We start from the raw sequence: 13,121 nt of genomic DNA, 5'->3' as shown, positions 1-13,121 counted from the left end.
ATGTGTAGAAATCTTTATTTATAATTGAATCACTTGTTTATTTTTCAACAAGTTTTTAGTTATTTTTATATCTTTTTTTCCAAATAGTTCAAGAAAGACCACAACAAATGAGCAATATTTTACACTGTTATACAATTTAATAAATCAGAAACTGATGACATAGTGCTGTATTTTACTTCTTTATCTCTTTTTTTCAACCAAAAATGCTTTGTTCTGATTAGGGGGTACTTGAATTAAAAAAATGTTCACAGGGGGTACATCACTGAAAAAAGGTTGAGAACCACTGCCTTAGAGGGAGCGTTGCTCGCACGGCTGCGCTAGCATCACAGCTAACGTTAGCCATGCTGCTACCTCTCTGCTCGGGGAGGACGTATACGTATGTGACGTATGACGTGACAGTATGTGACGTATGACGTGACAGTATGTGACGTATGACGTGACAGTATGTGACGTATGACGTGACAGTATGTGACGTGTGTAAGAAGGTGCGCTCGCTGTCTGTGAGAGGGAGACACAGGAAAGAGTGAGAAGAGCCTGTCGTGTAATGCCAGCAGCTAAATGCAACAGTGTGAGAGTTCACAGACGTGTGGATGTGTTGAAGGTGTGCTGGAAAATGTGGAACGGAAATTAGGGAGCAGCAGAAAAGTGGAATGTATTATTTAAATAGGTGCGTTGAAAAACACGGACCGGAGTTTTTTTTAAAACTGGATCTAGATCGGCATTTTCCCATGCCTTGCCGATACGCAATTTTTGGCAAATATCGGCAGCCGATCCGATCCAAATATCGGATCGGGACATCCCTAGGCTGAAACGGGGCTTATGCTAAATAATTATTCGTTTAAGGGGTTAAATGACTTAGTGTAGACATGACATTAGTGTAAACGGGGCCTAAGTCTAGAAAAAGCTTCAAAATATGAAATTGTGAAGCAAAAGTTGTTTTCTTGCATTCATCTCGCTCAGAGAGAAATCTTGTATTTGTAAACACAATACAGTGACCCACTTTTATTACTCTTTGACTACTTTGTAAAGCACTCTGGTCAACTTCGTTACTTTCACAATTGGTTTTATATATGCAATTGAAATCAATTGCATATATAAAACCAATTTTGAAAGTAATGATTTCAGCACTACGATTGGTAAGATTTAACGTGAAGTTCATATTATCTTCTATCCATCCATTTTCTACCGCTTGTCCCTTTCGGGGTCGTGGGGGGTTGCCGGAGCCTATCTCGGCTGCATTAGGGCGGAAGGCGGTGTACACCCTGGACAAGTCGCCACCTCACCACAGGGCCAACACAGATAGACAACATTCACACTCACATTCACACACTAGGGCCCATTTATAAATAAATGATAAATGGGTTATACTTGTATAGCGCTTTTCTACCTTCAAGGTACTCAAAGCGCTTTGACAGTATTTCCACATTCACCCATTCACACACACATTCGCACACTGATGGCGAACCACCACCCATCAGGAGCAAGGGTGAAGTGTCTTGCTCAAGGACACAACGGACGTGACTAGGATGGTAGAAGGTGGGGATTGAACCCCAGTAACCAGCAACACTCGATTGCTGGCACGGCCACTCTACCAACTTCGCCACGCTGTGTTGCCAATCAACCTATCCCCAGGTGCATGTTTTTGGAGGTGGGAGGAAGCCGGGGTACCCGGAGGGAACATGCAAACTCCATACAGAAAGACCCAAAGCCCGAGGATCGAACCCAGGACCTTTGTGTTTGCCACTATTGCTGAATGTGAATTCCATACCTGCCAACTACTCCGGTTTTCCCGTAATTAGTACGGTTTTCATCAACCTATTCCGGGTTACGGTTGCAGTGATAAAAAATACGGTTTTTCATTAATTAAATTTTTTTTTTTTTTTTAAGTTTTATTCACGAAATCGCGTAACAACAATGACAATCGACACCAGAGGTGGGTAGAGTAGCCAGAAATTGTACTCAAGTAAGAGTACTGTTACTTTAGAGATTTATTACTCAAGTAAAAGTAAGGAGTAGTCACCCAAATATTTACTTGAGTAAAAGTAAAAAGTATGTTGTGAAAAAACTACTCAAGTACTGAGTAACTGATGAGTAACATACACACTCATATCATATATATATATATATATATATATATATATATATATATATATATATATACATACATACATATACATTGATATATACAGTATATAATTTATAAGTATTTATTTTGCTGTTTTTGTTTACATGTTAATAGTGTTTTAATGAATATACATGCATGTTTAACATATAGATTCCTTTCTTTAATGAAGACTAGAATATAAGTTGGTGTATTACCTGATTCCGATGACTTGCGTTGATTGTAATCAGACAGTCGTGATGATAACGTCCACGTTTTCAAATGGAGGAGAAGAAAAGTTCCTCCTTTCTGTCTAATACCACATGAAAGTGGTGGGGTTTTGGCATCCTATTTGTCCAGCTTCCATATTCGTTTTTATACACTTTACAAGAAATATATTGGCGTCAAACTCCGTAGCTTGCTAGCTTGTTTGCGCTGGCTTTCGGAGACTCTTGTTTTGAAAGCGCAGGCGCGATGGCGCGGCACTTTTATTGTGAAGACAGGAACGTCCTCATGTGCGGTCAGTCTTGAGGCTTTTGACGGTACGGTTGAAATAAAACAAGTATTTTTTTTCCTTCACACTTTTGATTGATTGATTGGAACTTTTATTAGTAGATTGCACAGTACAGTACATATTCCGTACAATTGACCACTAAATGGTAACACCCCAATAAGTTTTTCAACTTGTTTAAGTCAGGTCATGTGACCACCTGGCTCTGTTTGATTGGTCCAACGTCACCAGTGACTGCATCTGATCGGTGGAACGAAGTGAAACGTCACCAGTAAGGCAGGCACTTTGAAGGTCTGTCTGACAGACCAAAACAAACAAAGCGTGCATTAACAGATCGATAAAAATTAGCGAGTAGCGAGCTGAATGTAGATAAAAGTAGCGGAGTAAAAGTAGCGTTCCTTCTCTATAAATATACTTAAGTAAAAGTAACAGTATGTTGCATTAAAACTACTCTTAGAAGTACAATTTATCCCAAAAGTTACTCAAGTAGATGTAACGGAGTAAATGTAGCGCGTTACTACCCACCTCTGATCGACACTGCTTCCCGTAACTTCCTATCGAGCCATTCCGAATGCCATGCGCGAGGCTATTTATAGCACCGCTGCCAAGCACGAGGCACCAGTTGCCATTGTTTCCAAACGAGCGAACGATCATGGAATCAGCCAGAGAAAAATCGCAAACGAGTCTTAAACCGAAAAGAAAACTGCAGTCATTCCGTGAAGAATATTCAAAAGCCTATCCGGGAATAATTATCCGTTCCAAAAAGGGTGAAAACTACGCGAATTGCACCTTGTGCAGACAAGATTTTTCGATCGGACACGGAGGAATTAGCGATGTAAAAGACCACGTTGGGACAAAAGAACACAAGTCTAATGCCGTTGCTAGCGATACAAGTGGAAAACTTTCAACGTTTTTCGGATTTTAGCCACAAAAAGGTAATGCCACCAATGTTATCTATTGGAATTGTTTAGTACTGTTATACTGTTAAAAGTGTTTATACTATTTATGCTTTCAAGTCCAAGTTGAAGAAATCTTGTTAAATGTTGACAGCATAACTACCAAAATACAGAAGTATGTCCTTAATATTTTTGCAGTGCTATTTCTGTTGAAAAGTTCAAATGATTACATTAGAGATGTGATGTGCCACTTTTCAAGTGTCTGATGGCTTAAATTAATTTTCATAAATTTTTCATATTTTGAATTCTTTTGAAAGGCTTACAAAAAAACTACATTTGAATTGTAATTCCATGCTATTGACAGGACTATTAATTTTAATGAAGTTAGCTTAGCATGTTTACAGTATGATAATTGTGATAGAAATGTGAATTTTAGGCACAGAATATTTTTTACAATTGAACAAGGCAGTAGATTATACAAGCTTGGACAGAAAGTTAATAATGACACCAATTTTTTTTTTAATGGAATTGTTTAGTACTGTTTTACCATTTGTTTACTTTAAAAAGTGTTTATACTTTCAATTAACAAATTGAAGTCTTGTGAAAGGTTAACAGGATAACTGGCATTAACTGTCAAAATAATTTCAAACTATTGAAGTTAGTTTACAGAATAAACATGTCAATCAACCCATATGATTTTTGCTGTAATATTTTTGTTTTGAAAAGTCACTGTGACTGATAGAAAAGTGATGGTTTTAGCAACATTTTAACCTGTCTGAATGCTAATAATCATTTTGCGTCGGGGGGGCGAAGCCTGAACCCCCCACCAGGACTTTGTCCTGGACCTACCGGGGCCTGCGGCCCCTGGACCCTGGCTACTAGGTTTTTCTGATTTCAAAAGTTGGCAGGTATGGGATTCCAATAATTATGTGTACACATCTTATCGTTAAATGCCACACCAATGACTTGTCATTGTTTCTTCCACTGAGTAGAAGCAGCATAGCTTGTTTTGTCTTAGTTGAAATGTGTGCTGGGGTAGTTCATTTTCTTTTAGAATGTAGATTATACCAGCAACAATGATACCAATTCCCTTTTGCAATGGCTCTCTTGCAACATATTTTGGGTCAAAAAAGTGTAGACAGTCATTTGAACTTCCTTCTGCATCTTCCTCTTTTGCTACTTTTTAGGTACGACATTGAAGGGTATAGGCCAGGATGCCTATCTCCTCCTGTTGTTTTCTCCCATATCAACAGCGAATAAGATCACCCTGCGGATAACAAGAACCTAAACAGGCCAGCTCTCAGACAGCTTGTTGGACAGGTTTTTACACAAGCAGAAGTGCTAGTGTGCAACCTGCTCAGGGATTGAGCCATTATGCAAAAAGGAGGAAGCGCATTGGCTAGACACGCGTCAGTTTACGACGCTCTTCTCTACGAGAGCCTGTCATAACTTGTTTGTGGAGAATAAAATGCACGTAGCCTAGACTGCTGCATACTTTTTGTTTATTTTTTATTATGAGACTTGACATGTCAGATGTTACTTCCCCAGGTGTGATCAATAATATGCAAATGCAACCTAAGTTCTTTACATTCTCACTCCACCCAGTAATGCTGCAGCGCAGGTAATACCATCACGGGTCGAGTAGTGCAACAGGAGAAGTCAAACATGGAAGTAATGGTAGTGGGAGGAGCCCCACAACGCCATAATACTGGGTGTGCTACCGTCACCGTGTCTCATTGTTGACCTAAAAAGCCAGGCTGCTCATTGTGTTGCTTTCACTTGTCTGTTACTCACAACCGTGTGGCAAGTCATTGCCTTGTCACTGTCACTAAGCATAGACCCATCTGGGTTTTCTCCTCTTTGGCTCCATCTCTATGTCCCCACAGCAAGAAATAAATCCCTCTTCCCCTTTTCTCCTTTCATGCTGGCATAATAGAGGCGGAGTAGTTTCATGGAGTGAAGGCACTCCTTCAAATCAAACACCCCTAAAGTAGTCCAATACAGAATTTCAAAGCATCATCAGGCGTTATAGCATGCCAAATCTTTCCAAGTCTGGCAAGACTTTCGCTTTGTTTTTGTTTTCTCTACAATGGTGGTAAAGAGAAAAAGTATTAGGATGACCATATAACTGGTAATTATTTAGTAGGCATGTAAGGATATGAAGTTATCGTGACCAAAATTATTGTTGAATGTGCTCAAAAAGTATTAATACCATCCATCCATCCATCCATCTTCTTCCGCTTATCCGAGGTCGGGTCGCGGGGGCAGCAGCTTAAGCAGGGAAGCCCAGACTTCCCTCTCCCCAGCCACTTCGTCCAGCTCTTCCTGTGGGACCCCGAGGCGTTCCCAGGCCAGTCGGGAGACATATTCTTCCCAACGTGTCCTGGGTCTTCCCCGCGGCCTCCTACCGGTGGGACGTGCCCTAAACACCTCCCTAGGGAGGCGTTCGGGTGGCATCCTGACCAGATGCCCGAACCACCTCATCTGGCTCCTCTCGATGTGGAGGAGCAGCGGCTTTACTTTGAGCTCCTCCCGGATGGCAGAGCTTCTCACCCTATCTCTAAGGGAGAGCCCCGCCACCCGGCGGAGGAAACTCATTTCGGCCGCTTGTACCCGTGATCTTGTCCTTTCGGTCATAACCCAAAGCTCATGACCATAGGTGAGGATGGGAACGTAGATCGACCGGTAAATTGAGAGCTTTGCCTTCCGGCTCAGCTCCTTCTTCACCACAACGGATCGATACAGCTTCCGCATTACTGAAGACGCCGCACCGATCCGCCTGTCGATCTCACGATCCACTCTTCCCCCACTCGTGAACAAGACTCCGAGGTACTTGAACTCCTCCACTTGGGGCAAGATCTCCTCCCCAACCCGGAGATGGCACTCCACCCTTTTCCGGGCGAGAACCATGGACTCGGACTTGGAGGTGCTGATTCTCATCCAAGTCGCTTCACACTCAGCTGCGAACCGATCCAGTGAGAGCTGAAGATCCTGGCCAGATGAAGCCATCAGGACCACATCATCTGCAAAAAGCAGAGACCTAATCCTGCAGCCACCAAACCAGATCCCCTCAACGCCTTGACTGCGCCTAGAAATTCTGTCCATAAAAGTTATGAACAGAATGGGTGACAAAGGGCAGCCTTGGCGGAGTCCAACCCTCACTGGAAACGTGTCCGACTTACTACCGGCAATGTGGACCAAGCTCTGGCACTGATCATACAGGGAGCGGACTGCCACAATCAGACAGTCCGATACCCCGTACTCTCTGAGCACTCTCCACAGGACTTCCCGAGGGACACGGTCGAATGCCTTCTCCAAGTCCACAAAACTCATGTAGACTGGTTGGGCAAACTCCCATGCACCCTCAAGGACCCTGCCGAGAGTATAGAGCTGGTCCACAGTTCCACGACCAGGACGAAAACCACACTGTTCCTCCTGAATCCGAGGTTGGACTATCCGGCGTAGCCTCCTCTCCAGTACACCTGAATAGACCTTACCGGGAAGGCTGAGGAGTGTGATCCCACGATAGTTAGAACACACCCTCCGGTTCCCCTTCTTAAAGAGAGGAACCACAAGTATTAATACAAACAATGAAATCTTAAGTTATTTTTTTTAATAACAAATAAATAGACATGTTATAAAACCCACTATTTTGCATGTTTTGATAAGGTTTTAGTCATAGTATTATGTTTGCTTTGATGGTTAAGCTTTTATTGTTTTAGATATTAGTTTGTACTAGGGATGTCCCGATCCGATATTTGGATCGGATCGGCCGCCGATATTTGCAAAAAAATGCGTATCGGCAAGGCATCGGAAAATGCCGATCCAGATCCAGTTTAAAAAAAACTCCGGTCCGTGTTTTCCAACGCACCGATTTAAATAATACATTCCACTTTTCTGCTGCTCCCTAATTTCCGTTCCGCATTTTCCAGCACACCTTCAACACATCCTCAGGTCTGTGGATTCTCACGCAGTTGCTTTTAGCTGCTGGCATTACACGACAGGCTCTTCTCACTCTTTCCTGTGTCTCCCTCTTACAGACAGCGAGCACACCTTCTTACACACGTCACATACTGTCACGTCATACGTCACATACGTATACGTCCTCTCCCAGCAGAGAGCGAGGTAGCAGCATGGCTAACGTTAGCTGTGATGCTAGCGCAGCCGCTAAGGTGCGCACTGCTCAAGCGTCCTCTGTGCACGGCAAATCTATGCCACGCACACAATCAAATAAAAAAATAAGCGCATAACAATTTTCGACACACGGACACGACAGAGAAAACAGTTTTCGTCATCATTGTTCAAATATTGTAACGTCTGTCGAGACGCTTATCTCCGTTCGGTGCCACGCGTCCACACCATCAAAATGCCGAGGCAAACATTTCCACATCAACACCGAATGAAAAAAATAGTGATTTTTTTTAGTTGTGATTTCCCTCTCTGCATGAAAGTTTAAAAGTAGCATATATTAATGCAGTATGAAGAAGAATGTTTTAATGTAGACACATAGAATCATCATACTGCTGTGATTATATGCATCAAGTGTTCATTCAAGGCTGAGGCAAAATATGGAGATATATATCGTGTATCGCAATATGGCCTTAAAATATCGCAATATTAAAAAAAGGCCATATCGCCCAGCCCTAGTTCAATGATGCCAATTCTGTTTGTCATGTATAATTTTGTCTATTTTGTGTTTATCCTTGAATAAACAGGTCAGTTTCTTGTTACCAACCATTGTGTATTATTCAAACTCCCCTAATTCAGCTGGCTAGTTGTTATCAAGAGTACTAAAACCCTTTTCAACATGATTCTGACAACTAAGTAGGCTAAATAACTTTAAACTTTAATACATGCTCGGATAGGCCAGTATCGGTCAGTATCGGTATCGGTCAGTATTGGTATCGGATCGGAAGTGCAAAAACAATATCGGTATCGGATCGGAAGTGCAAAAACCTGGATCGGGACATCCCTAGTTTGTACTGTAGCACTTTAAGATTTATTTAAATGAAAAGTGCGTAACAAATAAAATCTATTATTATTATTTTTGTTTCTGCCGGGCGTTGTGATGTGTTACTATGTTCGGAGGTCCTTGAACGCACCGTTTAAAACACCTCAGTCTCGTAATCCTCTGATTATAGAGAGCATTCTGCACATTCTGCACAGTGGAGTAGCTTAGTTTCTCAGACACTATGTTTTTTTATACATTTAGATTCAATCAATCAATCAATCAATCAATGTTTATTTATATAGCCCTAAATCACAAGTGTCTCAAAGGGCTGCACAAGCCACAACGACATCCTAGGTACAGAGCCCACATAAGGGCAAGGAAAAACACAATCCGGCGTGTTGGTCAGCTTTAGGGGCATGTTGAGTTGGGTGTCATCAGCATAACAATGAAAGCTAACACCGTATTTGCGTATGATGTCGCCTAGCGGCAGCATGTAAATACTAAAGAGTGCAGGGCCAAGAACCGAACCCTGAGGAACTCCGCACGTTACCTTAAAATAGTCCGAGGTCACATTATTATGGGAGACACACTGCATCCTGTCAGTAAGATAAGAGTTAAACCACGACAAAGCTAAGTCTGACATACCAATACGTGTTTTGATACGCTCTAATAAAAGATTATGATCGACGGTATCGATTGGGGTAGGCCGTTGCTTCATAGGGAAATACATTAAAGCCTCTTATTTTTATGTTAGCATCTAAGCTAGCTAGTCAGTCCTTAAGTTTAAAAAGGTAAGACTAACCATTGAAAGTTTTACCCCGGTTATCAATAATACCGTTTATCGTTACGTCCCTATTTAGTTTTCGTTATAGTTTTTTGACAAAAGTTTTAGTCAAACTCTTATTCATCTAAATGGATTTATTTTTAGTCAACTGAATTCCCTAACATTAAATTTAGTAGACTAAAATATAAAGTATAAAATACAAGGAATCTTTATGGTTTTCTTGAAAACACATTTATTTGGGCTAACACAAAAGCAGCATGATCATATGGTCAAAAAATTTGTAATTAGTCATTTTTCTGCCACATGTCATTGTCACGGTAGCACTTTGGAACAGGGGTTTGTACGTGTGCCTCACAATACAAAGGTCTTGCGTTCAATCCCGGGCTCGGGCTCTTTCTGTGTGGAGTTTGCATGTTCTCCCCGTGACTGCGTGGGTTCCCTCCGGGTACTCCGGCTTCCTCCCACCTCCAAAGACATGCTCCTGGGGATAGGTTGATTGACAACACTAAATGGTCCCTAGAGTGTGAATGTGAGTGTGAATCTATCTGTGTTGGCCCTTTTATGAGGTGGTTTCTTGTCCAGGGTGTCCGATCCAAATATCGGATCGGGACATCCCTAGTCTGCTTACACCCCTCTGATACGCCAACATTTTAATATGTAACATTCCTTTTAAACAGAAAAACTAACCTTTAGATAAGGAATATCGTTTGAGAAGCAACACTAGGTAACTAGCTATACCGCCAGGGCGGTATAGCTCGGTTGGTAGAGTGGCCGTGCCAGCAACTTGAGGGTTCCAGGTTTGATCCCCGCTTCCGCCCACTTAGTCACTGCGGTTGTGTCCTTGGGCAAGACATTGTGCTATATAAATATAACTCACTTCACTATTGAATGTACCACAAACAGATGCAGTAGTTTCATGAAAAAAAGTTTTATTATTGTACAGCATTTTACCTTGGGGTGCAGAGTTCTCCATTGTGTAATGATAAGGATTATTGTGTGTGTTGCACACAGACATCTTGGTGTGACGGACCGCAGGTCAGCGTTGAAAGCAAGCGACATGTCTGTCTGTGTACCATGGGTAATGTCCAGTTTGTATGGTCCAGAGACAGAAAGAACCGAAACACGTTGGCCACGCCATCGGCCGCTTTTTCAAATGTTCATGGATCGATGTCCGTCGTTTTGCTGCATAAAGGCTGGCTCCTGCTTCGTGCAATCCAATAAACTGTCGGACATGTTTTTAATGGTTAGTTCCTCTAATTCAGTGGGTGTCGTCCGCTTCACAGTTGCTTTCTGTGTTCTGGCGGGTTGAGTGCGGTGTATCTGTTGTTATTTTGTATAAGCTATTTACTATCTTCCACTGTCGAGGCTTTTTCATTCTGATAAAAAGAAAACATGTCCTCCGCCTTTTTTGTGTCCTACCTAAAATGTCAGAGTGTGCGACAGCTTCATGACTATGTACACAACAGACTTCCCAGTGTTGTGCAGCAAGGAGAACACGTTGTCATTCCTGCTGTTGACAAGTCCTCAATTTACCCCAATGCATGAATTGAATTTGCTCACTCCCACTGTGTTGACCCATCTTTTGGATGTGTATTTGGATTTGGGCCTACATTCCCTCCCAAGTGTGTCACAGGTGAGCAGAAAGAACACATTGGATGCTTTTACCGGAGGGATTGTTCATCAATTCGCCATTGGTATTTAGTGAAAGCAAGCAGTAATAGTGAGGGTTTTCATCAAAGTCAATACACTCATATAACACCATCTTTCCGGGGACAATGGTTCATTTAAAAAGACTCAAAAGTACTCTGGAACCTCTTGAAGGCCAAACATGATCCTACAACACAGATCTGTGTGGATTTTAAAAGAAATTTTCTCAAGAGAATTTTGGAAACTGTCAATCACTTCTAGGATCAAGGTGTTGACATCAACAAAAAATATTTTAGATCACGTTTTAAAGGGGAACTGCGCTGTAGCCTTCAAAGCCTTCTAAAACTACTTCAAAAACCTCCATTAACGCATACTTGCCAACCCTCCCGGATTTTCCGGGAGACTCCCGAAATTCAGGGCCTCTCCCGAAAACCTCCCGGGACAAATTTTCTCCCGAAAATCTCCCGAAATTTCAGGCGGAGCTGGAGGCCACGCCCCCTCCAGCTCCATGCGGACCTGAGTCCGCTTTCCCACAATATAAAGAACGTCTACAGTAAAGCAGTCCGTCTGCCGTAAACAGCAACAACACTCTTAAACAGGACAATACTGCCATCTAGTGCATTTGATGAAAGCACTTTTGTACGTGCCACACATCGATGCATCATCAGAGAGGGTGTTCAACATGGTTAGAAAGATAGTGACAGAGAATAGAACAAGGATGGACAATTCAACCATTAACTCAACAATGAGTAGATGAGTGTTGTGTGTATATGTGTAAATAAATGAACACTGAAATTCAAGTATTTATTTTATTTATATATTTATATGTATATATATATATATATATATATATATATATATATATATATATATATATATATATATATATATATATATATATATATATAGCTAGAATTCACTGAAAGTCAATTATTTCTTATATATATATATATATATATACAGGTAAAAGCCAGTAAATTAGAATATTTTGAAAAACTTGATTTATTTCAGTAATTGCATTCAAAAGGTGTAACTTGTACATTATATTTATTCATTGCACACAGACTGATGCATTCAAATGTTTATTTCATTTAATTTTGATGATTTGAAGTGGCAACAAATGAAAATCCAAAATTCCGTGTGTCACAAAATTAGAATATTACTTAAGGCTAATACAAAAAAGGGATTTTTAGAAATGTTGGCCAACTGAAAAGTATGAAAATGAAAAATATGAGCATGTACAATACTCAATACTTGGTTGGAGCTCCTTTTGCCTCAATTACTGCGTTAATGCGGCGTGGCATGGAGTCGATGAGTTTCTGGCACTGCTCAGGTGTTATGAGAGCCCAGGTTGCTCTGATAGTGGCCTTCAACTCTTCTGCGTTTTTGGGTCTGGCATTCTGCATCTTCCTTTTCACAATACCCCACAGATTTTCTATGGGGCTAAGGTCAGGGGAGTTGGCGGGCCAATTTAGAACAGAAATACCATGGTCCGTAAACCAGGCACGGGTAGATTTTGCGCTGTGTGCAGGCGCCAAGTCCTGTTGGAACTTGAAATCTCCATCTCCATAGAGCAGGTCAGCAACAGGAAGCATGAAGTGCTCTAAAACTTGCTGGTAGACGGCTGCGTTGACCCTGGATCTCAGGAAACAAAGTGGACCGACACCAGCAGATGGCATGGCACCCCAAACCATCACTGATGGTTTGGGTTGGTTTGGTTTGCATTTCCTTTGGAAATCGAGGTCCCAGAGTCTGGAGGAAGACAGGAGAGGCACAGGATCCACGTTGCCTGAAGTCTAGTGTAAAGTTTCCACCATCAGTGATGGTTTGGGGTGCCATGTCATCTGCTGGTGTCGGTCCACTCTGTTTCCTGAGATCCAGGGTCAACGCAGCCGTCTACCAGCAAGTTTTAGAGCACTTCATGCTTCCTGCCGCTGACCTGCTCTATGGAGATGGAGATTTCAAGTTCCAACAGGACTTGGCGCCTGCACACAGCGCAAAATCTACCCGTGCCTGGTTTACGGACCATGGTATTTCTGTTCTAAATTGGCCCGCCAACTCCCCTGACCTTAGCCCCATAGAAAATCTGTGGGGTATTGTGAAAAGGAAGATGCAGAATGCCAGACCCAAAAACGCAGAAGAGTTGAAGGCCACTATCAGAGCAACCTGGGCTCTCATAACACCTGAGCAGTGCCAGAAACTCATCGACTCCATGCCACGCCGCATTAATG

General features: G+C 42.0%; 1 protein-coding gene across 4 annotated transcripts in view; it reads left to right on the top strand.

The window, feature by feature from the left end:
- dnm2a (dynamin 2a) overlaps nt 1-13,121 on the top strand; it is a 116,789-nt gene that overhangs the window by 9,878 nt on the left and 93,790 nt on the right. The gene's annotated exons all lie outside the window — the stretch shown is intronic.

Source organism: Nerophis lumbriciformis, linkage group LG24 (genome assembly GCF_033978685.3).
Source record: "Nerophis lumbriciformis linkage group LG24, RoL_Nlum_v2.1, whole genome shotgun sequence".
Lineage (NCBI taxonomy): Eukaryota > Metazoa > Chordata > Actinopteri > Syngnathiformes > Syngnathidae > Nerophis > Nerophis lumbriciformis.
The sequence above is the reverse complement of the archived record's forward strand: the minus strand, read 5'-3'. Positions and strand labels throughout refer to the sequence as shown.